Source organism: Phascolarctos cinereus, unplaced genomic scaffold (assembly GCF_003287225.1).
Source record: "Phascolarctos cinereus isolate Bilbo 61053 unplaced genomic scaffold, phaCin_HiC Scaffold_4;HRSCAF=312, whole genome shotgun sequence".
NCBI classification, from domain to species: domain Eukaryota; kingdom Metazoa; phylum Chordata; class Mammalia; order Diprotodontia; family Phascolarctidae; genus Phascolarctos; species Phascolarctos cinereus.
The window spans coordinates 365,001,728-365,025,308 of NW_027555847.1; the positions used below are offsets into that span (position 1 = coordinate 365,001,728).

The 23,581-nt window shown below is 37.0% G+C and overlaps 1 protein-coding gene across 2 annotated transcripts in view; it reads right to left on the reverse strand.

Moving 5' to 3' along the window:
- WDR7 (WD repeat domain 7) overlaps positions 1 to 23,350 on the reverse strand; it is a 462,409-nt gene extending 439,059 nt beyond the window's left edge. For both annotated transcript variants that reach the window (XM_020994630.2, XM_020994621.2), the window contains exon 1: positions 23,264 to 23,350. The gene's annotated coding sequence lies outside the window, so the exon portion shown is untranslated. The remainder of the gene's footprint in view (positions 1 to 23,263) is intronic.
- Positions 23,351 to 23,581: the final 231 nt, after the last annotated feature.

Genomic DNA, 23,581 nt, shown 5'->3' on the forward strand with positions numbered 1-23,581 from the left:
CAACCATCCACACAGAAAAGGATAAAATGGATGAAAAATGTCAATTGCCAGGAACTTTCATTTACATGGACAACTTATATAGCTTTCTTGTGAGACATAAGTGTGTGTATGTGTGTATAAACACAGATATATAGATGGGTAGATAGACGGATGGATAGATAGATAGATAGATAGATAGATAGATAGATCGATCTGGGACATGCAGTACAGATAATAAGTTGGGCCAAGACTTGAAAAGTAAGGAATAGAGAGTGGATTGCCTTTGGAAACTGCCAGGCTCCATAACTGGCCCCAAGCTTCTATGGCCCAGCTTTTTAATAGAAACATTCTATCAGTATTGCTAAGTGACAACATGACATGTAAAACAACAGTCTCAAAAGAATTAAAGATGAATATCACATGAACAGCAATGAAAGGTTCATAGTTATGAGTTGACCACAGCATATAACCAATGAGGAGCTCTGATGAAGAACAGAAATAAAAGATGCCATCAATGAAACATATGAGAAGAAAAGGGCTGGTCACATGACAAGTGATGACATGTGGACAGCCAGAGTGCTCTACTGGCATTCTCACATCAGGAGAGAAAGAGGAAAGCCTCTAAGAAATTATGAGAGGCCATGGAAAAGAATGAGCAGGCAGAGAAGAACTGTGATCTGTAACAATGCAGGGAATTTCTAAATCAATGAGATCACAGGATTTATGTGAGCACAATTAAAACCACTCTTTACAGAAGAGGAAGATTTAAACAACTGAAGAGACATGAATTTTTCACGGTTGGACATGCCAATAAAACTATATTACTACCTCAAATTACTTTACAAATTTAATGTTATACCAAACTACCAAGAGATTTCTTTATAGGGCTAGTTGAAACAACACAATTCATCTGAAGGAACAAAAGGTCAAGAATCTCAAAGGATTTTTTAAAATAGGAATAAAAGGGACCTTATACTGCTAGACCTCAACTAAGACCATAAAAGTTTTTTAGGAGAGGATCTGGGAAGACAGCAGAGTAGGTCAAAGAATTTCAAGCTCTCAAGATTTTGCTCCACAAAAGAGATAAAATAGCACCTCTGGGCAAACATAGAGCCACAAAAACAAATAAGAGTAGGGGAAGAACAGGCAAGCCCTGGGGCTAGCTGGTTTTGGAGGCTGCCTCAGCCCCAGCGAGGAGAATTGGGCATCTGACCTGGGGATGATCTAGGTAAACTCTGCTGAGAAGGAACATCAGACCCACCTGTACTGCCGGCTGGGCTGAAAAGGAATCAGCACTGGCCTGTGTGTGCAGAAGCAGTGGGGTGGCTATGGGCACTTACAGGAGGCTGGAGGTCTTGGTTTGAGTTCAAGGTCAGAAAGGAGAACTGAAGAGGATCAGAGGCCAGAGGCACTATCCACCATACCCCAGGACTAGAAGTGATTATAAAACCTAAATTATTATTAGAAAGGGAAGGGGGAAAGGATAAAGGAAGGATCTTTAGAGGGGAGGGTGAAGGAATAGATCCAAAGGTGGATATAGAAAGGTGTTTAGATTTAAGGGAATGGGAGGATAAGGGAGGGATTGCTGGAGGCCGGGTAAGTTAAGTAATAGGAGGGCAAGGAAGCAGGTAGAAAAACAAGATTATGAAAAGAAAGTCAACCAATTACAAAAGGAAATCCAGAATCTTAAAGGTGAAAATGACTCCTTGGAAATCAGAAGTGGGTGAGGGGAAGCCTGTGAAGTTACAAGACATGAAGAAATAAAAAAACAAAATATAAAGAATGAAAAAAAATAGAAGAGAATGTGAAACATCTCATAAGAAAAACAATGGATCTAGAGAACAGATCAAGAAGAGAAAACATAAGAATAACTGGCTGAAAGCCATGATAAAAAAAAAAGAATTTTGATACAGTAATACAAGAAATAATTTTTAAAAATTGCCCTGAAGCATTAGAATAAGAGGGGAAAGTAGAAATAGAAGATAAAAATCCACTGATCACCACCTTAAAGAGATCCTACGAGGAAAACTCATAGGAATATTGGAGTCAAATTCTGAAACCTCCAGCTCAAGGACAAAATATTACAAGCAACAAGAAAAAAACAACTTACCTATGCCGGTACCACAATTAGAATCACACAAGACCTAGCAGTGGTGACACCAAAAGACTGAAGGATCTTGTAATATTACATAGTTAAGATTTAAAAAATTGGGCTTCTGGCCAAAAATATCATACCCAGCAAAGGTAAGCATAATTCTGAATGGAAAAAAAAAAGACATTTAATGAATTGTCAGACTTTCGGGACTTTGTTTAAAAAAAAAAACCCTGAACTCAATAGAAGATTTGACATACAAGAGCCAAGAGATATGTAAGGTACATACCAATGACCAATTACATGGGACTTAATAAGGACAGAATGTTTACCTTTTATGTATATAAAATGTAAAACCTATGTCTAACATTGTTATGAGTAATTAGGTAGTTTACAAGAAAGACTGGGGTAGACCTGAGTATGACTTCGAAAAGTAAAAACCAGGGGCCCTGAAGTCAGGAGGACCTGAGTTCAAATCCGGCCTCAGACCAAACACTTGACACTAGCTATGTGACCCTGGGTAAGTCACTTAACCTCAACTGCCTAAAAAAAAAATAAAAAGCAAAAACTGTTCAAGAACAGCTAAAAGAATAATTATCTTATACAAATAAGGTGAAAGAGGAAGAACCAATACAAAGGAATTAGATGGGGGAGGGGGCTGTTAGTAGGCTGGAAACCTACTTTCAACAGGAATGGATTCAAGAGGGGAAAATGCATATACATCTAGAAGAGTAGAAAAGTCTTCTAAATTGAGAAAGAAATGAAACTCTAAGGAGAAAGGGAAGGGGGAAAGGATAAAGGAAGGATCTTTAGAGGGGAGGGTGAAGGAATAGATCCAAAGGTGGATACAGAAAGGTGTTTAGATTTAAGGGAATGGGAGGATAAGGGAGGGATTGCTGGAGGCCGGGTAAGTTAAGTAATAGGAGGGCAAGGTAGCAGGTAGAAAGAGTCAGGAGAAATAAAAGATACACACAGACAAAAAAAACAAAGATTAGGAGTAGAATCTCTTAGCGAAAGTATATGTTTATAGATGTATGTATGTATGTATGTATGTATGTATGTATGTATGTATGTATGTATATGTATACCTGAATGTATATATTAATATCTATATATAAATATATCCATGCTTAATTGTAGCCTTGGTGTGCGGGGGAAGAGGGGAGAAAGGGAAAAATGAACAAAGTAAAAAGTAGACAACAAAGAACAAAAGAAAACCTAGAAAGAAGCAAAGAAAAGATGGACAGCTTTCAACATAATGTGTATTATTTAATATATAAGCTTTCTTGAAATGAAAAGTTATTGCTTTATATTCTGAATCCTCTCCTACGTTCTGCTATGTACATCACGTTTTTTCTTTTTATAATTAAGTTTATAATGTTTCTTTGTCTTTTCTTATTGTGTATTTAAGTTTTAGTATGTCTAAAATTAAAGAAATATTTTAAAAGTTTTTTAATGAATCGCATTATATAAGCAAGATCTAGAAGCAATCAAATCTTGTGGCATAGTTGTTGATAAATGTCAGCTCTTGAGGTAATGGCTTCCAATTCAACAAAATCTTCTGGGCCAGTTGAAAAGTGGAGACAGAGCAGCCTCATAGTTAAGAAAGGCTGGAATGAAGTCTCTCCTCAGATTTATACGGACTGATGATAGCCTTAGGCAGGAAATTTAACCTCTGAGTGCCAGAATCAACTCTCTAAAATTATACATTTCAAAGTAGATGTTGCTCTGCCTTGGTAAAGGAAATATCCTTATTTGGAGTTTCCCTATACTAATGAAATCACAGGTCTAGTCCAAAAAAAAATGAAAACACCTCAAACTGGAAAGTAATATGACAGATAGTAGATTCAGAACAATTTCTTATACCACACACCACAGTGCCAAGAGAGGACACTGTTTAAATGTATAAGATTACATCATTTAAAAAACTGAAGTATAAAGGCAGTACTTAATAATTTATTTTATTATTTATTTATTAAATGATTATCTGATTAAATCATACATAAGAATTATCTGAAAAATAAAAGATAATTTCAATTATATAAAATTTAAAAGCTTTTACATGGACAAAATAAATACAGATGGAATAAGATGCATTTAATTAGGAAAAATCCTGGCAAGAAATATCTCTGATAAAAGCCATTCCCAAATAGATAAGTATTCAAAGGACATAGAAAAGCAGACCACCAAAGAAGAAATTAAAGCTATCAACAATCAATCAGTCAGTAAGCATTTAAGTGTTTACTCATTCCAGGTACTGTGTACAGCAAAAATAGACCTTGACCTCAAGGGGCTTACATTCTAATGAGGAGACAACACGATAATTAGGATACATATAGGGTAGTAGGAAAGTAAAATCAGAGGGGAAGGCTCTAGAAGCTGAGGAGAGAGGAAGAGAAAGCAGCAAGAAAAGCCTACTCTAAAAGCTAGGATTTTAGCTGTCTTTAGAAGTCATATACCCTTAAGATGCAGAGAATCTAGGCAAAAAGGCACAGCCAATAATACAAAGGCATTCAACAGTCTGAGTAGGTGAAGTGGAATAAAGTATAAGAAGATTTTTTAAAAAGGAAGAGGCTGAGCTATGAAAGCCCTTAAATGAGAAAAAAAAAAACCACTTTATATTTGATCATTTGATCCTTAAGGAGAAAGTAGAGGTAACTGAGTAAGGGCAATGATTTGGTGAGACCTTTATTTGGGGAAAATCACTTTGACAGCTGTGTGCCTGTTGGATTAAAGTAGGTAAACATTAGAATCGGGAAGACAAATTAGAAGGCCTTTTTAATTGTTCAAATCAGAGGTGATGGACATTCTAACTAAAGTGGTGGCTGTCTGAGTAAAACACCCAGCAGCGTGTACAAAGAATATTGTGAAGGTAGAGAGAACAAAATTTGGCAACTAATTAGATATGTGGGGTGAGTTTCAATGAGGATATAAGCATAACACAGAGGTTGTGAAGGGACAATGGTGGCAGCCTAAGCAATAATAAAGGTGGTTAGAACAGGAGAAAATATTGAGGGGAGGAGAAGGTATTCAATCGTCTTTTAGAAACGTTGAGTTTTAGGGGCAGCTAGATGGCACAATGGATACAGCTCCGGCTTTAGAGTCAGGAGGACTTGAGTTCAAACAGATACTTGACACTTAACCAGCTGTGTGACCCTGGGTAAGTCACTTAACCCCAACTGCCTCACCAAAAAGCTAAAAAAAAAAAATGTTGAGTTTGAGATGGCTACAGGACTTCCAATTCAAGATGTCCAATAGGTATTTGGTGATTAGAGAAGATATCTCAAGAGATAAGTTAGGGTCAGATATACAGATCTAGAAATCTTCTGCATAGATTTGATAACTGAACCCATGGGAGCTGATGAGATTACCAAGTGAGAAAACATAGAGAGAAAAGAGTAGAAATACTAATACAGAGCCTTGAGGGAACACCTACAACTAGTGGGCTTGACAGAGATGAAAATCTGAGAAATGAAACTAAGAAAGGTTGATCATAAAGTCACAAAAACCCCAAGAAGAAAGAATATCCAAAAGGAGATGACCAGCAGTGTCAAATACCGCAGGGGTCAAGAAGCCAAAAGACTAAAAAAAAGTCACTAGATTTGGCAATTAAGAGATCATTAGAAGGGGAATTATATGATCTAGACATAAAAATTTTTATCATAAACAAAATAGAGGAGCAAGAAAAGAAAAACCTTTCAAACCATTAGAAGGGAAAAATCAAAAAGGGAATAGATGGGTTTATGGAAGATAAAATGGACAATTTTGATTTCATAAAATTAAAAGGTTATATACAAACAAAACTAATGGACTTAAAATTGGAAGGGAAAGAGTTAACTGGGGGGGTAAATCTCTGCAACAAATTTCTCTGATAAATTCTCATATTCAGGATATGTAAGAGACTGATTTAAGTTTATAAGAACAAAACCTATTCTCCACTAGATAAACCATCAGTATATCATCAAGCAGTTCTCGAAGGAAGAAATCCAAGCTATGAACAAGCATATGAAAAATACTCTAAATAATTAATAATTATAACATAATATATCACACTTATCAGATAGGCAAACATGAGGGAAAAAAAGGAAAATAACAAACATCATTTTGCATGGAAACAAGCACACTAATGCATTGTTGGCAGAGACACTGGCTAGACTGATTCCAGACATTCAATAAAACAAATCAGAACTATGGGAAAAAATATCTAAAGGGTACATATACATACTTTGACACAGAGATACCATTACTAGGGCTACCTCCCCAAAGAGACCAAAAAATGAGAAAAGGACCCATATGAACAAAAATATTTATAGCAACTTAAAATTTAGGGGATTCCCATCAATTGGGGGATGGCTGCACAAATTATAGGACATAAAAGTAACAAAACATTGTTTTGCTATAAGAAATGATGATCAATCAACAACTATTTATTACGCACTTACCCCGTGTCAGACACTGCACTAAACAATGAAAGAAACTCAAAGCTCTGACTCAAAATGGCTTACATTCTAGTGGGGTAGACACTAAGGTCATATAAAAGTATATGCAATAACTTCACATGTATAATTGATGTCAAATTGTTTGCCTTCTCAAGGAGGAGAAAGTGGCATGAGGGAGGGAGAGAATTTGGAACTAAATTTTTTTTTAATGATTGTTAAAAAAATTTACATGTAGTTGGGAAATATTTAACAAAATAAAAATATATTAAAAATAAAAAGTATATGTAACAAAAATAAAGCTAATATAATTGTTTTTTATTATGTATACATAGGCATATTATATACACAATATATATATATATATGTACACACAGACAAACATACACAGAAATTAAACACATGTAGCTTGAGAGAAAAGTACAAGCAGCTGAAGGTTGGAGGAAGGGGGAAATCAGGAAAGGCTTCATGCAGAAGATGGTGCCCCTCAGCTGCATCTCAAATGAAAAGAGGAACTCTATGGAGGTAGAGTAAGAAGCAAATGCATTCCAAGCACAAGGGGTCATGAATGCAAAGACAGGAAATGGAGTATTATGGGTGAGGAATAAAGAGAAAGCCAATTTGGCTGTAATGTAGAATGAAGAAAGAGGAAGACAAAAGGGACAGTTTTAGAGAAATCTGGGAAGACTCACATGAACTGATACAGAGTAATGTGAGAAGAACAAGGGGAATAATTTATACAGTAACAACACTGTACAGAAAAACAACTCTGAAAGACTCAAGAATTATGATCAATGCAATGACCAATCACTGTTCTAGAGAACCAATGGTGAAACATGCTATTCAACTCCTGACAGGATAGTTATAGGTTAAAAATGCAGAATGAGACATATATTTACAGATGAGACCAATACAGGAATTTGTTTTACTTAACTACGCATATTTATTACAAGGGTTTTGTTTGGCCCAGTTTTTCCCCCCCAACAGGAGCGGGGAGAGAGGAAATGATGGAAGAATGCCAGAGGCAAAAAAGGAAGAGGAAGAGAGAAAGGAAGGAGGAAAGGAAGAAGGGAAGGAGGGAGGAAATAGAATCATTTAAGAATTTTTTTAAATGCACAGGAGAGAAGTACAGAAGGAAAACAAGAAAGACAACTCCGAAAGTTACATGTTGAATGTATTATATATCTGAAAGTAAGAGCAAGCTGTAAATACTAGATTCAGTTTCATGTAAAATCCTCTTTTTTGTTCTACTTTGTACATTGAAATGTTAATTTTATATATTGTTATTCTCAAAATAAATTTTTTAATTAAAATTTTTTTAATTATTGGTAACTTTGAAAAAGGCAGTTTAAATGAATGATGAAGTTGAAAAGAAGAGAGTGAAAGGAAAGGAAGTGAAAACACAAAATATAAATAGATTTTTCAAGGTTGGTAAAGAAGGGGATGAGAGATATAGGAAGATAGGAAGCAGGGAAGGTAGGATTGAGTGAGGGGTATTAAGAATAGGAGAAGTCCTGGTAGTGTTTATAAGTAGCAAGGAGAGATTGAAGATTTCTGCATGGATGACAGTGAGGGCAATTTGCTGGGGGGAAGGGAAAGTGATGCAAACAAAAGTTCATGTAGAAGAGTGAATCTTGGCAAGAAAAAAGGCCAACTCATTATCAGAGAGTGGAACAGAAAAGGAGATGATGAAAGATTACCTCAAATAGATATGAGAAACAAACAGAGGGAAAGAGGGACCTCTCAATTTTTTCATTAAAGTGTGAGGTGAGGTTCTAAACTGAGAGTGAAAAAGGGAGTGCTATGGGAAGTCATAAGAAAAGATCAGACAGTTGGCAATGTTACTTTAGTGATTAGAACAGGGGATCAATAAGAAAAGGAGTAAAAGAATTGACTTATGGCAGTAGGAGACAAGTTGAGTTTAGATAACACAAAATTGTAGAGAATCTAATCAAGGAAGACGTGTGAGTTTCTCCAGCTCTATTCAATAGCATACTAATGAGTGAAAGGTGCACAGTGGAAATTAATCTAGGGTTGGAGTTTGATGAGGTTTGACTGGTGACAGGGTAAAAGGAGCAAGGTTCACCAAGGGGTTGAGATTGGAAAGGAAGGAGACTACAGCCAGTGTAAGGGTGATGGCCTGGGAAAAAACTGAGGTATGAAGGGACTGGAGATCATGGTAAGGATGAAAAACAGTATTAGGAACTGTAAGGCGTAGAGAAAGATGGAGTGATAAAGGATTACAATCACATAAAGGATTTTAGAGTTAATGAATGTGAAAGTGGAACATCTATGGGTCATGGCAAGATTAATAATGCAACCATTTCTCTATATAGCTGAATGTTCCAAATCTCTAATAAGAGAAAGTGAATTAAAATAACTAAAGTTTCAACTCACGTTCATCATACTGCAAAAGGTGACAGAAAATTAAAATGGTAAATCTTGAAAGAGGTATAGGAAGACAGACATACTAATAAATGTTGGTAGACCTTTTATTTGGTATCTCACTATTCTGGAAAACAATTTGGAATAACAACCCCAAAGTCACTAAATTGAACACACCTTCTGACCCAATAACAGCACTACTAGGCACATACACCAAGTAGTACAAAGACAGAGGAGAAAGGTTCCATATGGACAAAAATATTTATAGCAACACTTTTCAGAGAAGCAAAGAACTAGAAACCAAGTGATGTCTGGGGAATGGCTGACAAAATTTTTCTATGTGATATAATAGCATATTATTGTGCCAAAAAATGATAAAAAATTAAAAATTCCAGGAAACTTTGAGATGGCTTGTATGAACTGAGAGAGTGAAGTAAGTGGCAGCCACAATAGGACCATAATAATAAAAAGGAAAATGGCACTAAAAACCTTCAGAACTCTGTGATCAATGCATTATTCAATCAAAATTTCAAAATGTAATGGTGAAGCATGCTTCCTACCTTCTGGCAGAGAGGTAGTTTAAGTAGATATACAGAATTAAGCTTATGTTTTTAGACAGAGCTAAAGTGTTAAGTTTTTTGTTTGACTATACAATACTTCTTACAAGGTAGTGTTCTGTTGTGAGGCAAGGAAGGGTCTCTGGAAAGTGACAGTGGCTTAAAAAAACAAAACATTAAAACATATATCTCTCCAGTGATGCTACAAGGCACAATATTCCAAGTTGCAGGTCACTCAAAGGGCTAGGAAGAAACACACAGAGGCATGAGTAGTAGCATATTATTAATGAAAAGTTGTACAGGAAAAGTAGTCTATTTTTTCTTAACTTTTTCTTAATTTATTTTGATTTATCAACAATCACTTCCATATGCTTTTGAGTTTTAAATTTTTCTCCCCCTTCTTCCCCATCACCCTCCCCAAGATGGTGCACAATCTGATATAGGCTATACATATACATTCCTATTAAACATATTTTCACATTAGTGATGTTATATGTAAAAATTAGAACCAATAGGAGGAACCATGAGAAAGAGGAATCAAAACTCAACAGAAGAGAAAAAAAATAGCAATTCAAATTCCGTAGTTCTTTCTTTGGACGTGGATAGCATTTTCCATCACAAAGCCTTTGGAGATGTCGTAGATCTTTGTATTGCTGGGAAGGGTTAAGTTTATCAATATAATCATCGCAGAACATGACTGTTATCATGTACAACATTCTCTTGGTTCTGCTCACTTCACTCAGCATCAGACCATACAAGTCTTTCCAGGTTTTTCTGAAGTCAACCTGTTCATCATTTTTTATAGCACAATAGTATTCCATTACATTCGTAAAGGGTTTTATCAGAGAGGTGTGATCAGGAAAGGAGGCAAGAATAGGACAGGGAGAACAGCTAGTCATCAAGCGCCAGTGGTATTAAAGGCAATGTAAAAATTCATCATCAGCCTGATGGCCCAGTGGCTAGAGTACTGGGCCTGGAGTCAGGAAGACCTGAGTTCAAATATGGCCTCAGACACTTACTACCTGTGTGACCATGTCATTTAAACTGTTTGCCTCAGTTTCCTCAACTGTAAAATGCAAATAATAACAACTACTTCAAAAGGTTGTTATAAGAATTAAATGAGAAAATAATTGTAAAAGTGCTTATTAGTACAGTGCCTAGCACATAATAGGTGTTATATCACTGTTTATTCCATTCTCTTTCAAGTGATCTAGAAGATCCACCACAAAGTATATAGATCCTCTGTGAAAGACTTTTTTTAGGCCATATTGCTACCTAAATGCCTACCAGTTAGATGGAGGTACAGGAATACCTCATTCAACATCATTCACTGTCTCTGTAATTAATTTTTTTAAAAAAGCAATTAGTTCCAAAGAAACAATACTACAATTTGAGTCTTGCTATTATGATGGAGTTATTTGACATTGATGATAATGTATGTCACTAGGTAGGTCACTATTATACAGGGTTTCTCCATACAGCATCATCAATATTCATGTAAATATGTAAACATTAGACAAATATAAAGATACTGGAATCCAGGCATTCCACTGGTATCTACACAGTTTCAAGAGAATGGGAAATCCCTGAGTACACTAAGCTTATATCCTATGGTAAACATGGGAGAGTACAAATGGGTCAGAATCTATATCACTAGAAGAAAGATTCACATCAAGAACATCATAGATGCGTCAGAATACTGGAGTAAGGCAGGACCCATTGTCCAGATGATTTGGAAAGTTTGGGCTCTTCTTTAGACACTCAAAAGTATATTAGCAAGATAATTAACAACACACCTTTTTCTATATCCAGAAATCTAGAAATCAAGCTGACACTGTGGGATCCACTTTCATTTCAATAATAACTACGCTCAAAAAAAAAAAGATACTAGAATCAAAAAAAAAGAAACTCAAATAGCTTTAATAAGACAAAAATGAAAAAAATCAAGCTTCTGAAAAATTATCACGTTTAAAAGATGTTTAAAAACATACATACTTTTCCATTTCAGTTAACCCATAAATTTCAATGCCTACAATCTAAAAGAACTATTTCCTTGAGTCCCAGAACTAAGAAATACAATTTCACAAAACTGGAGTTACTATCAGAAAAATCTATCATAGTAATACTTGTTAAGGAGAAAAAGAAGACTGCACAGTACTTATAGTTAATGATATAATATATTTCTGACTGAAGAATATAGTGAACATGTTTTTCCATCTCATTCAGGCATTAAGAGAGATCAAAAAGTTTCCCCTGGCAACATTAATCAATCAAAAAATACTTCCTCGTCACAGACTCCAAAATATATTTCTCTGCATGAATAAGTGAATTCTATTTTAAATGAATAGTGATTACTGAAGATTTTTTTCAAGCTCTTTCATTTCCTATGATGATCTGGCATTTGAAGCCAGATAAGGAAAAGGCTGCTATTAAGGGGAAAGAGGGAACAAAAAAGTAAGAAAGAACAGTTGGTAGGATGGGTAGTATGGAAGAAAGAATAATGAAATAATAAGAAACCAGATTTTAAAAAGCAGTTAACTACTTCAAGGAATGAAAACATGATCACAAAGAATTCCTGTACCCGAGGAAGTGGCAACTTGTGCTTAACCCAAGATGAAAGTAGTACCATTTTCATTCTGTACTAACAATCTCCAAATTCTACTAATTTGTTCACTCCTCTCAGACTGCAAGAAAGAATCAAGATTTAAGAACACAGGCATATTGTCACCACTGACAGGATCATCTAATTTAGAAAAGGATGTTTCAAGGAATGAAAGAGAAACAACCACACCCTAAAGTGGTGCTTGACCTAAAGGTTGCTATTTCTTACCAGAGGCCAAGAAAGAGGTTAGGCTGGATAAGTAAATTTGAGAATCATTGGCATAGAGATGATAATTAAATCCATGGGAGCCTATGCAGTGAGATTAATTTTCCTTAAGCATAAATCTAACCATGTGCCTCCCCTAATCAATCAAATTCAATGGTTTCCTATTATCACTAGGATAAAATATATTCCTCTGTTTAGCTTTTAAAACCCTACACAACCTATCTTTCCAGCTTCATTGGGCATTACTCTCCCTCCCATCCTCTGCAATCCAGTCAGGCTGGCGTTCTCTCTATTCCTCATTCATGAAACTCCAGCTCTCTCTCAAAGTCTTTGTACTGATTGTCCCATACCTAGCATGCATTCCTCTTTATTTCTGATTCAGAGTCCACCTCTTCCATTAAGATGCAGCTCAGGACCCACCTTCTGCATGAAGCCTCACCTGATCCCCCTCAGATACTAGTGCCCACCCTCCCAAACTACCTTGTTCTTAGCCTACATGCTGGCTTTATATGTATGCTGTATATGTTTTATGTGTACTTGTTGTCTCCCCAGTATAAATTCCATACTAGCAGAGATCATTGCATTCTTTATACCTGTATCCAGAGAATTTAGCACAGTGCCTGACATAGTAGGTGCTCAATAAATACTTGTTGACTGATCCACACAGAAATTTGTTAACAACAATGCAAAGTGCAAGACAAAGGTGGTTAAGACCTGTATTAACTAGGTCTTGAAATGTTACAATTTATGATAAACTAATCAGGAATTTCATAATTAAACATTTTGCACACTTTACTTTCAGAAATAAGATATAGAATCTCAGCATCTAAAAGGTTATTTATTATAACCTCCCAAACTATACAATAATGTCGTTTATGATAACCTAGACAAAACTGTCATCCAGACTCTGCCTGAATATTTCACCACTTCATAAGGCAGTTCATTAGAATGTTAGACATCCTAGTTATTAAAAATACCTTCCTTTTATTGAGCCATAATTCCAGGCAATACTGATCTCTCAAAATATATATAACAAATACACTTCTTCCATATAACTTCAAATATCTGAAGATCAATATGTCATAGGAGCTAGAGGTGGAAGAAACGTTAGATGCTCAACTACTCCAGCTCCCTCCCACATTTTAATAAGGAAACTGGGGATTAACCAGATTAATTGACTGGCTCAAGGTCACAGAGAGAATAGCTAGAACATCAAGGCCAGCTCTCTTACCCGTACACCACATAAATCAGTATTAAGATAAATAAAAATTAAAACAACTCTGAGATTTCACTTCATATCTAGACTGACGAGGATGACAAACAATGAAAACATATCTTGAATAGCTATGGAAAGAATAAAGACAGGCCCACCAATGAACTGTTGATGAGTTATGAATTGAGTTAATCATCTAGAAAATGATTCAGAATTTTATCTGAAGCAACCAAATTAGTTTTGGCCCAGTGATACCACTGGGCATACACAAATCGAAGGTAGAGAAAAGGTCCCATCTATTAAAAAACAAAATAAAAAAAACCTCAAGGCAGGATTTTTTGTTATAGCAAGAAACAGAAAGGAAATGAATGTCCATAAAATAGGGAGTGGTTGAAGAAATTGTGATATATAAATGTAATGAAATATTGAGCTGTAAGAAACAGCAAATAATTCAGAGAAACCTAACAAGTATTATATGAAGCAATGAAAGTGAAATAAGAGGAAACAAGAACAATTTACATCTACAGTAGAAAATAAGGTTGTCAAATATGGCCAGTGTGTTTGTTTCTTTTGCTTACCTATTCTCTGATGGTAGAAGAAGAGTTTTATTGGAAAGAGATAATGAGTTGGTTTTTTTTAAAGCATCAATAAAACAATTTATAATTGGGTTTCTACATATGAGTTCTGAGCTTTAAAATGATCTTTATTTGATTTATTTTGTTTTTAATTATCCTTGTTACCCAGGTCACTTTACTGACTCTACCATAACCTCAATCTACTGTCTGCTCTCTCTCTACCCTTTTCCTGGCAAACTTCTAGAAAAAGTATCTCTCTTCACTGCCTCTACTTCTTCACCAACTGTACTTAACCCTCTGCAATTTGTTTTCCATTTCTACCACTCTACTGAAATTGTGCTTTCCAAGGTCTACAATGAATTCTCAATTGCAAAATACAATGGCCATTTTTCACCTCCATATCAGCTATCTGCCCTTCTTCAGGTTTATCAAAAACCCTTCCCCTTCTTCAGGTTTATCAAAAACCCTTCCCCTTCTTCAATCACCTTGCCTCACTTGGCTTCCCTAACACTTCTCTCTTCTGGTTCTCCTCCTACTATTCTGACTGCTTCTTTTCAGAAGCCATGTTATGGTCAGCGCCTGGAACATCTGTATCTACAAAGGTTCTGCCCTTTGATCTTCTCTTGTCTTCTATTTCTATACTGTCTCACTTTGGTGAGGTTAATTCCCATGGTTTCATATAACACCTCTACATAGATGCATCCCAAATCTATGTATTGTGCCTCGATTTCTCTCCTGAACTACTGCTGCCACAATTATTTGATATAGTTCTGGAAATTGGAATCATAGCAACAAGGCAAAAAAAAAATTAACGGAATAAGCAGAAGCAAAGAGGATACAAAATTAGTGCTGCTCGTAGGCAAGAAGACGTTGTTTGTCCTTTGTTCTCTAAGAAGACCATGACATCAGGGAAAGGATGTCACGACATGCAAGTGAATTGGATTTAAGTGAGGGAGGGCTATGCAAAGTCACCAGCCTCACCTTCTCCTCCAGAAGAACTCCAAAGATTCCACTAAAAGTAAATTAAAATAATGACTTCAGTAAATAACAAGATAGAAAAGCAACCCATAAAAATCATCAGCCTTTCTACATAGTACCAACAAAATCCAGCAGGAAGAGATAGAAAAAGAAATACTATTCAAAATAACTATAAAAAAAAAATCTGGGTGCCCAGCTACCAAAACATACACAGGAGTTATAATAACTACAAAAAATTCTTTACAAAATTTAAAACAGATTAAAATAAGTGCAGTCATATTAATAGCTCATGGTTGGAAAATGTCAATGTGATAAAAATGACAACACTACCTAAATTAATCTATAGATTCCATGCCATACCAAATTGCTAAAAGATTACTTCATAGAACTAAATGGCAAAATTCATCTAGAAAAACAAAAGATCAAAAAGAAATATATATATTTTTAAAGAACAAAATACAAACTCCTCAGACTGGCCTTTAGGATCCTCCTACAAACTGGTTCCAGTCTACCTATCTTACCTTATTTCAGCCTTACTCCCCCCTCACCTTCACAAAGTTCTACTTTACTGAAGCTACCAGCTGGCCTCCAACCTTTTCTCAGTGTTCAGAATGTGCTCCCTCATCATCTCCACAAGCTGAAAAGACTGGAAAGGCAGGAAGAGGCCAGGTTGTGAAGGGTTTTTTAAAATCAATAGAAGTTTTGTATTGATTCCTGGAGGTAAAAAGGATCCACTGGAATTTACTGGATGGGGGCAATGGGGAGCTCAAACTTGATTAGACCTGTACTTTAGAAAGATCAATTTGACAACTGGTGGGCTAGAACAATGAGATACTGATGCCAGGAGACCAACCAGCAGGCAACTGCAATAGTCCAGGCAAGAAGTAATGAGGGTCTACATCAGGATGGTGGCAGTATCGGAAGAGAAAAGGGACATATATTAGAAGTGCTGCAAATAGGACTTGGCAACTGATTAGATGTGGGGGGAGGTAATGGGGGGGATCAGAGAGGATGAGTTGAAGATGGCAACCTGGGCAACTCGGGGAAAGCAAAGATAACAAACATTTATTAAGCACCTACCATGTGGCAGGCGCTGTGTGCTAAGTTTAGAAATATTATCTCATTTAATATGGGAAAATGGCAGTGCCTGAAATAGAGAAGTTAGGAAAAAGGGAAGATGGGGGGTGAGGGGAATAATTAGTTCAGTTTTGAACAGAGAAGTAACTTTCCAATTGTCTCCCTGATTGTAATTTATTCTCTACAAGAGTGACAAATTAATGTTCCTGAAACATTATCTTTCAACATATCATAAATAAAGCACATATAAAATCCCCAATATTATGTATCTCAAAAAGTGTGAGAGATAGGATTGATATGTGTACGTATATAGATGCTTTATAAAGATAAATTTGTATTGAATGACAGATCCTCCCCAAACCATAGTGCAACAATTGAATCTATACAGGATTTCAGGGGAAGAAAGACAGGAAAAGTAATGAATAAAAAAGTGAGCAAGGCAGGGATAACCACAGGATCAACTACTTTATCTACTAAAGGACATACAAATGTAATTATCTATTAACTACATTATGCTTCAATACAATAACTAATTGATCTGGTCCAGTGAGCATTCAGTAAAACAAGTATTTTTAAGCACCTATGGCCCTGGCATTGTGGATATAAATACAAAAACAAAAGAGGCCTTGCCTCTTTAAAGAAGCACCATGTATACAGATGAACATAATTTCAGAAGGAAAGATACAAATAAATAGGTGGAAGTTATTAAAATCTGAAAAGGCTTCTCATAGGAGGTAGCACTTGAGCTGAGTCTTGAAGATAGGCAAGAGTCAGTGGTAAGGAAGGGGACACTTCAAGCATATGGGACAGCCTGTGCAGAAGCATGGAGGTGAGAACAGAAGTTCCTATAGGTGAACAGCAAATGGGTCAATTTGGCTGAAAAATAGAGCGCATGAAGAGGACTAACATAAAAATCTGTCAAAAAAGACAGGCAGGAGCTGAACTGTGAAGGGCTTTAAAAGCCAAACAGCAGTTCCTTTTTTATCCCAGAAACAATACAACCACTGAAACGTCCTCATTGGGGAAGTGACATTATCAGACCTGTACTTCAGGAATAACAATTTAGCAGTTATGTGGAAAATATCTTGGAGAAAGGAGACACAGGATGCTAGGAAACCATTTAGATGGTTACTGAAACAGTCCAGGTAAGAGGTGATAGAGGCTTGAACTAAGGTGATGACTATGGAGAGGAGAAAAGGGCATACATACTGGAGACACTGTAGGCATTTGACATCACATCAACTGAGAGGATATGGCAGGAGTGAGGGGGGAAATGAAGAGTTAAAAATGACCCTGAGATTAACCTGAGCTAACTGGAAAGAAAATAAGTATAGAACAATATGAACACTAAAAGAAGCGGCTGGATTTGGGAATTTAGAGATTATTGGTAACCTTGGAAAACACAGTTTATTTTAAATGGTAGAGTCACAAGCTAGACTACAAGGGGCTAAGAGTCAGTTGGATGTTAAAAATAAAGGCAAGGAGTATATTAGGCAGCTTTTTGTAGGAATTTAGCATAACACAAAGTGGCAGTCAGTTACAGAAAGGTAGTAGTGAACAGGTGATTGGGCCCTATTGGATTTTTGTTCATGTATGCTAGCTAATTTGGTATATTTTTTAGCCAAAAACTTCAGGATGAACTTTGTTAAAGTCAGGCATTTTCACCTTATGGTAGATGCCCAAGGTCTAAGGGAAAGAGCCAAGAAAAGGTGAAACAGAAAAGGAACGAGGACTGAAATCAGCTGTGGATAGGCAGAAGAAAAAAACTTAAGGAAGCTACCCTCTACAGGGTGCTGAAAAAGGAGATGAATTCAAGAGACCACAGAGCCCAGGAATAAACTTTAAAGACAAAGAGACTGAGGTTCTAAGGAATTAAATTTTTTGTCCAATGTCTATGTGTTAGAAGAACAGCCCAGGGTTACATGTCCAGAGCTGGAATGTAACACAGCCAAGATGAAACCCAGATTTCAAGTCCAATGCTCTTTCACCATACAGGATAGATATCCTAGACTCAGAAGAGAATGGCAGAATGTTTTAGAAGGAAACTTAGCATGAGTTGTTATGCTGCAATGCCTCCTTAGAATTAGTCAACCTGTATAAAATGTGTAACTCTGGATTCCCCATAATATAGAATACTTTTTTGGTATAAAAGTCTGAGCATATAATGAATCAGGCAAGAACTAAGGAAAATGGCTACAGGACAATCTAATGAGAACACCCTTTATATTCCTGGGTACTGGAAGTGGTAACTGCCAACTTATCAGTAGTTGACCAGACAACTCTTCATTGCCCAGCAGCTGTGTCCCTTGGATTCCTCTGTATCATCATCACCCTCTCCCCTTCTTGTTCCCCTCCACCCAGAAAAATTCAGGAATCAGGAAACTCATCATCCATCATTGAGACTGCACCAGCTTTGATACCCACACCTCATCAGTACCCTGTTGTCTCTGCTCCTCTGATGGAAGGGCTAGAGAGCAGAGCAAAAAATTCTTCCCAAAGCCCGCCTTTAAGGAAGGGCTCAGAAGCCCAGCCAACTCTTCATTTCCCAATAGTTGCACTCCTTTGATTACACTCCACCACCATCATTCCCTCCCACCCCCCCACCCCACAATCTTTTCAGCTTCTTTTTGTGCTGTCTTTCCCCATTTGATTGTAAGCTCTTTGAGGGCAGGGACCATCTTCCTTTTTTCTTATTTGTACTCCTAGTACTTAGCACAGTGCCTGGCACATAGTAGATGCTTGATAAATGTATATTGTACCATATTATATCATATGTAAGTGACTACAGAAAGTCTATTGTGCTTGGAGGGATCCTTGGCATTTTCATTGCTTATCACACCACCACTAAAGAAAGCGACTCAATCAATTAATCTACAAACAACTGAGCAACTAAGGCTCTCCCTACTATAAAAGCTCACCTTTTCCCTGACCTAGACTGACCAACTCAATTTCCCAGCAACTACAAATCCTACATTTCTTTCAAGTCCCAGCTCAAGCCACATTTCCTATATGTACTCTTCCCTAATTACTGCAGTCCATCCAAACAAGCTTTTTTTTCTGAATGCCTAAAGAATTTTTAGTCTCTATAAACCTATCATTTCACTATAACAAGGACTAAAAGTTGGCAAGAGGAAAGTGGGAAATTCAGGCAGCTTATGAACAGGTAAAATGTGTTCCAAAAGTTCATTTTTAAGTTAACTATTTGAAACTTAAGAATGCCTTTTCCTATCTCAAAAAATGGATATCTAATCTAATATTTTGTTGACAATACCCTCCAGATACCACTGTTTGTTTGTCTAGTTAACAAGAAAATATAGAATCCATCAAAGTACATATTTCATCATCATCATTTTGGATTCTAAATCATTCCCTACAGTTGGAGGAAAAAACGTCAGTTGGATACTTTTTTTAACAACATCAATACATAAATATGCTCAATTAAAGAGCCAAGATTTTCTTTGACCTTGGCCAATATTCTTCTCCCTACATACATACATACATATAAAATATATATATATATATATATATATGTATACATACATATATATACTGAGTTTTTTTGTTTTTCAAAAAATGGGTTCCAACATAAAAAAAGTTAGCCAATGGTCAATGTACATATGAAGGGAAAGCTCTGAATAAATGAGTTGTAATTACATTTCTTGTCCTAAGAAAAATACAATAAAATTATCTGCTTTGATTAAAACTACCAATACATGAAAATTCACCTTGATTTCACAGGTCTTGAATTTCACAGCAGGGGTCAAGGTTTATTCAACAATTTTCCATGCCTATAATTAATACATAATACTTATCCAAAGGTACAAAGAACAAAATTTTCTAGTTAGCATCTACTATAACTTCATTTACCCAATCTATGTGATTAACAATCTTTTTTTCAAACTGGCATTTTATATAGTACATGAGAGTTTGCAAAGCAACTTAAATACCTTCTTATGTGAACCTTCCAACAGCCCTATGAAGTAGGTACCACAGATATTATTCCATTTTACAGATGAGGAAACAAGCTGGGAGATGTTTAAATGCCTTGCCCACAATCACCCAGTTCCTAAATCCTGGATCCAGAATTTGGAAGCAGGGCTTCCAGACTCCAAAGTCAGGCTCTCCACTGAGCCACAGCTTGCTTAGGGTCAACATACTAACCAGCTGATGTCAATCACTGATCAGATAACCAGTAATGTTATAAATAATGGCAGATGACCAGACTGAGGCCTTTTAGCCCATCCAAATCATGTTGGTTCTACTTGGCTAAGAGATTTTGTGGTCAGATTTACTCTTTCATTTCCCTAACTCACAGGAGACTTTTCATATCTCTATGTGGTATGAATCCTAAAGAAAACAGCTAAGGGAACTATTAAATGAAGAATAGGATTGCTACTGGCACAATCTACCAAGTTTCTGACTGGTGATGAATACTAGCCACAAACACATACAAATACACAAACTATTAGCAAAGACAGAATTATTATAACAAGTTTAAAGGCCATAAGAATTAGGATGGCTAAACTAAGATAAACTGGTAATCAGTAAGGAACTCATGGTACTTTAGACAGTTTGCTTGGTATAAAACCTCCACAAAGTAACCCTCAACACTTCACAATTCTCTTCTACACAGACCTGATCAGTGTCCCATTACTTACAGGCACCACTAACCCACTCAAACACTCTTTATTGTATAATGTGTGTGAAAATGTCAAATTAGAAATAACTCACATTTACACAGTACTTTAAAGTTTCCAAGGCACTTTCTTAACAACTACGGGGTAAATACTGCACATATCCGTCTCATTTTAAAAGTAAGAAAATGGATATCTCAGAGAGATTAGTGGCTTGTCCAAGTTCACAAGGCTGGAAGGGATGTACAAGTACTCTGACTCTAAATTCAGTGTTCCCGACATTAGATGATAATGTCTCATAATAATATCTGTCCTATAAAGATCAAATGAAAGGGTAGATTCAAAAGCACTTTAAAAATACAGATAGGAGGGACTAACTCTACAATCTTGGGCAAAATTAACTCCATGCTATAAACTAGCTAATCAACTTTAACAAAAATACAACCTGCAAGATGAGTAATAAATGTAATCATAGAGTAATTCTGAAGTTCTAGGTATAAATATACATGCAAAATAATTTTTCCCCCAGTCTACATATAGGCCTATCGTGCCTATATCCAAAATTTAAAATGGCTTAACATGACTTAAGGTACCAACCTACATTTTTTAAGAAGAGCCTGTATCACCCCACACCTTTTATAGCCACCTCTGTTAAATCTGTGTCCATGGCATACATATAAAGTATGGCTTGAACACATAGCATGTTGGCATGAAGTGGGAATTCAACTGGAATGAGATGTAGGTTCAAATCTCTTAAGCTTACTACCTTGGTGACCAAATGGAAGTTGCTTAACCCTTGTGTTCTCAGTCTCCTCATACTTAAACAAGGTGGTTTATATTAAAGGATCTTAAAGGTCCCTTCTAGTTCCAAATCCTATGCTTTCTATGACCACCTATCCAAAATAAATGTAAAAAGAAAACTGAAAGAAATTAGTCTTTCTCTATCCCTGGATACTAAGTGATGTCAAATAAGTAGTAGTAGTAAACAAGCAAAGGATAGTCTCTTTGAATGTTTCCAACTCCAAAGCAAGTATTCACAAAACTTAAGGTGTCAAAAAGCATCACCAATTTTGCTCCTAGTTTGTTTCAATGTGTCTATGCATTACAGCAGTCTATAAACACGTGAACAGATATAGTGAAGTGAATTTTACACAATTAAGAATACTGTAAAAATTGATTTAGAGAATTGTGTTGCAAAAAATATCTATTCAAGTCAGTCTTTTTTTTCCCAATTTGCTGCCATCAAAAAATTCCTTCCCTTCGGATATTTTAACAAATATTCAGCTTCTAATAATGAACGCATTTTCAATATATACTTCAATGAACTACTTAAAATTTACTTCTATATTCACACTGTGACTGAATAGCTTATGAAAACACTAAAAAAAACAAAAGCCGTAAAAATTTTTCAAGAATTTAGTAGATTTTTCACACTGGATTTTAGTGACTGCAATCCTAAATTCACAGATATAATTTAGGTAAGTAAACTGTGGATCCATGTCACATAGATCATAGGCTGTCACTGCCACTAACTAAACCCAAATTCAACAGTTACAAGATCACAGATATAGAGCTAGAAAGAAAACTAAGAAATCATCTAGTATAAACCCTTCATTTTAGAGATGAGGAAACTGAGGCACAGAAAGGTTAAGTGACTCCAGATCCACTCTTTCTCCTCCCTCTACCAAGTCCCAAAACACTGGGTGTGCAATTATCCCACCATAACCTCTAAGGACTGTAGGTAGCCAGCAAGCAGCATCTTTGCCCTAGGAGCTACTGCGCAGCAAGTAACAGAAATAAACTATATGGTAAAAATCCAAAGTTAAAAAACCTAAGGTTATACAGTACCGGTCCCGGAATAAAAAACTTCAAAAACTTAAGTCTATCAGCAAGTGAAACAGTGAGGGCAGATGTCACCTCAGTTCTATGGCTATGAGGCCAAGAATGACAAACATTTCAAACATGAAACTACGGAAAACATCTTAATCTTGGTAGAGGATATCTCAAAGACCCATCCTTAGGTGAGGCCAAACAACCAACAGGCAACTAAGACCTATGCCCAAGACATGGCAGTACTGCTCAAAGGCACCATTCAATTTGCCACTTAGCACTGTCCTCCTCCTCCCCCCATCACAGCCAACAGCATCAACACCTGGAATTCGAAAACCACTGCAGGGTATCAAAGGACAACCCTGCACCATCTAGTCCCCAGAAACAAACGTGCCACTCGTCATGAAAGGAAGCCAATAGACCCTCTGACAAGACTCAATCATTTTCTTGAACTGAAGTGCCCCCCCCCGATGCCTGGCACAGTGCTTGGCTAGCGGCCTGAAACCACCTGGCAAAAGCTGCAACTGGAGGAGAGTTGGGGGAGGGGGAGGGGGCACGCCGGGCGGCGGTGACAGTTGGCAGCTGCTCCCAGATGGAGGACTTATGACCTCTGACCCACCCAGGTCAGCAGAGCCATCCATCCCGTGGCTGCGCCTGGAAACACCCCGAAGCTCCTTTACCTTCCTCAATCTTGGCTCCCGCCGCGGGGTCTGCGCGACCCCCGCCGCCGATTCCCCGGGAAATGAGAGGAGCGAAGAGGACGCAGGGGCTGAGAGATGCGCGGGCGGGGCCGGGGGGCTCCGGCTCCTGCCCCGCCGAGGTCCTCGAGCGCCCGCGGGATGGAAGCGGCTGTGGCCGTGGCTGCCGCTGCCACTGCCTCTGCCGCGGCCGCAGTAAATCAGCTGACAGCGGCCCCAACTGCCTCACCGCGACTGTCGCAAAAAAAAGGGGTAAAAAAATACCCACAGCTTCCCCACGCCCAGAGACACAGTCAGAGT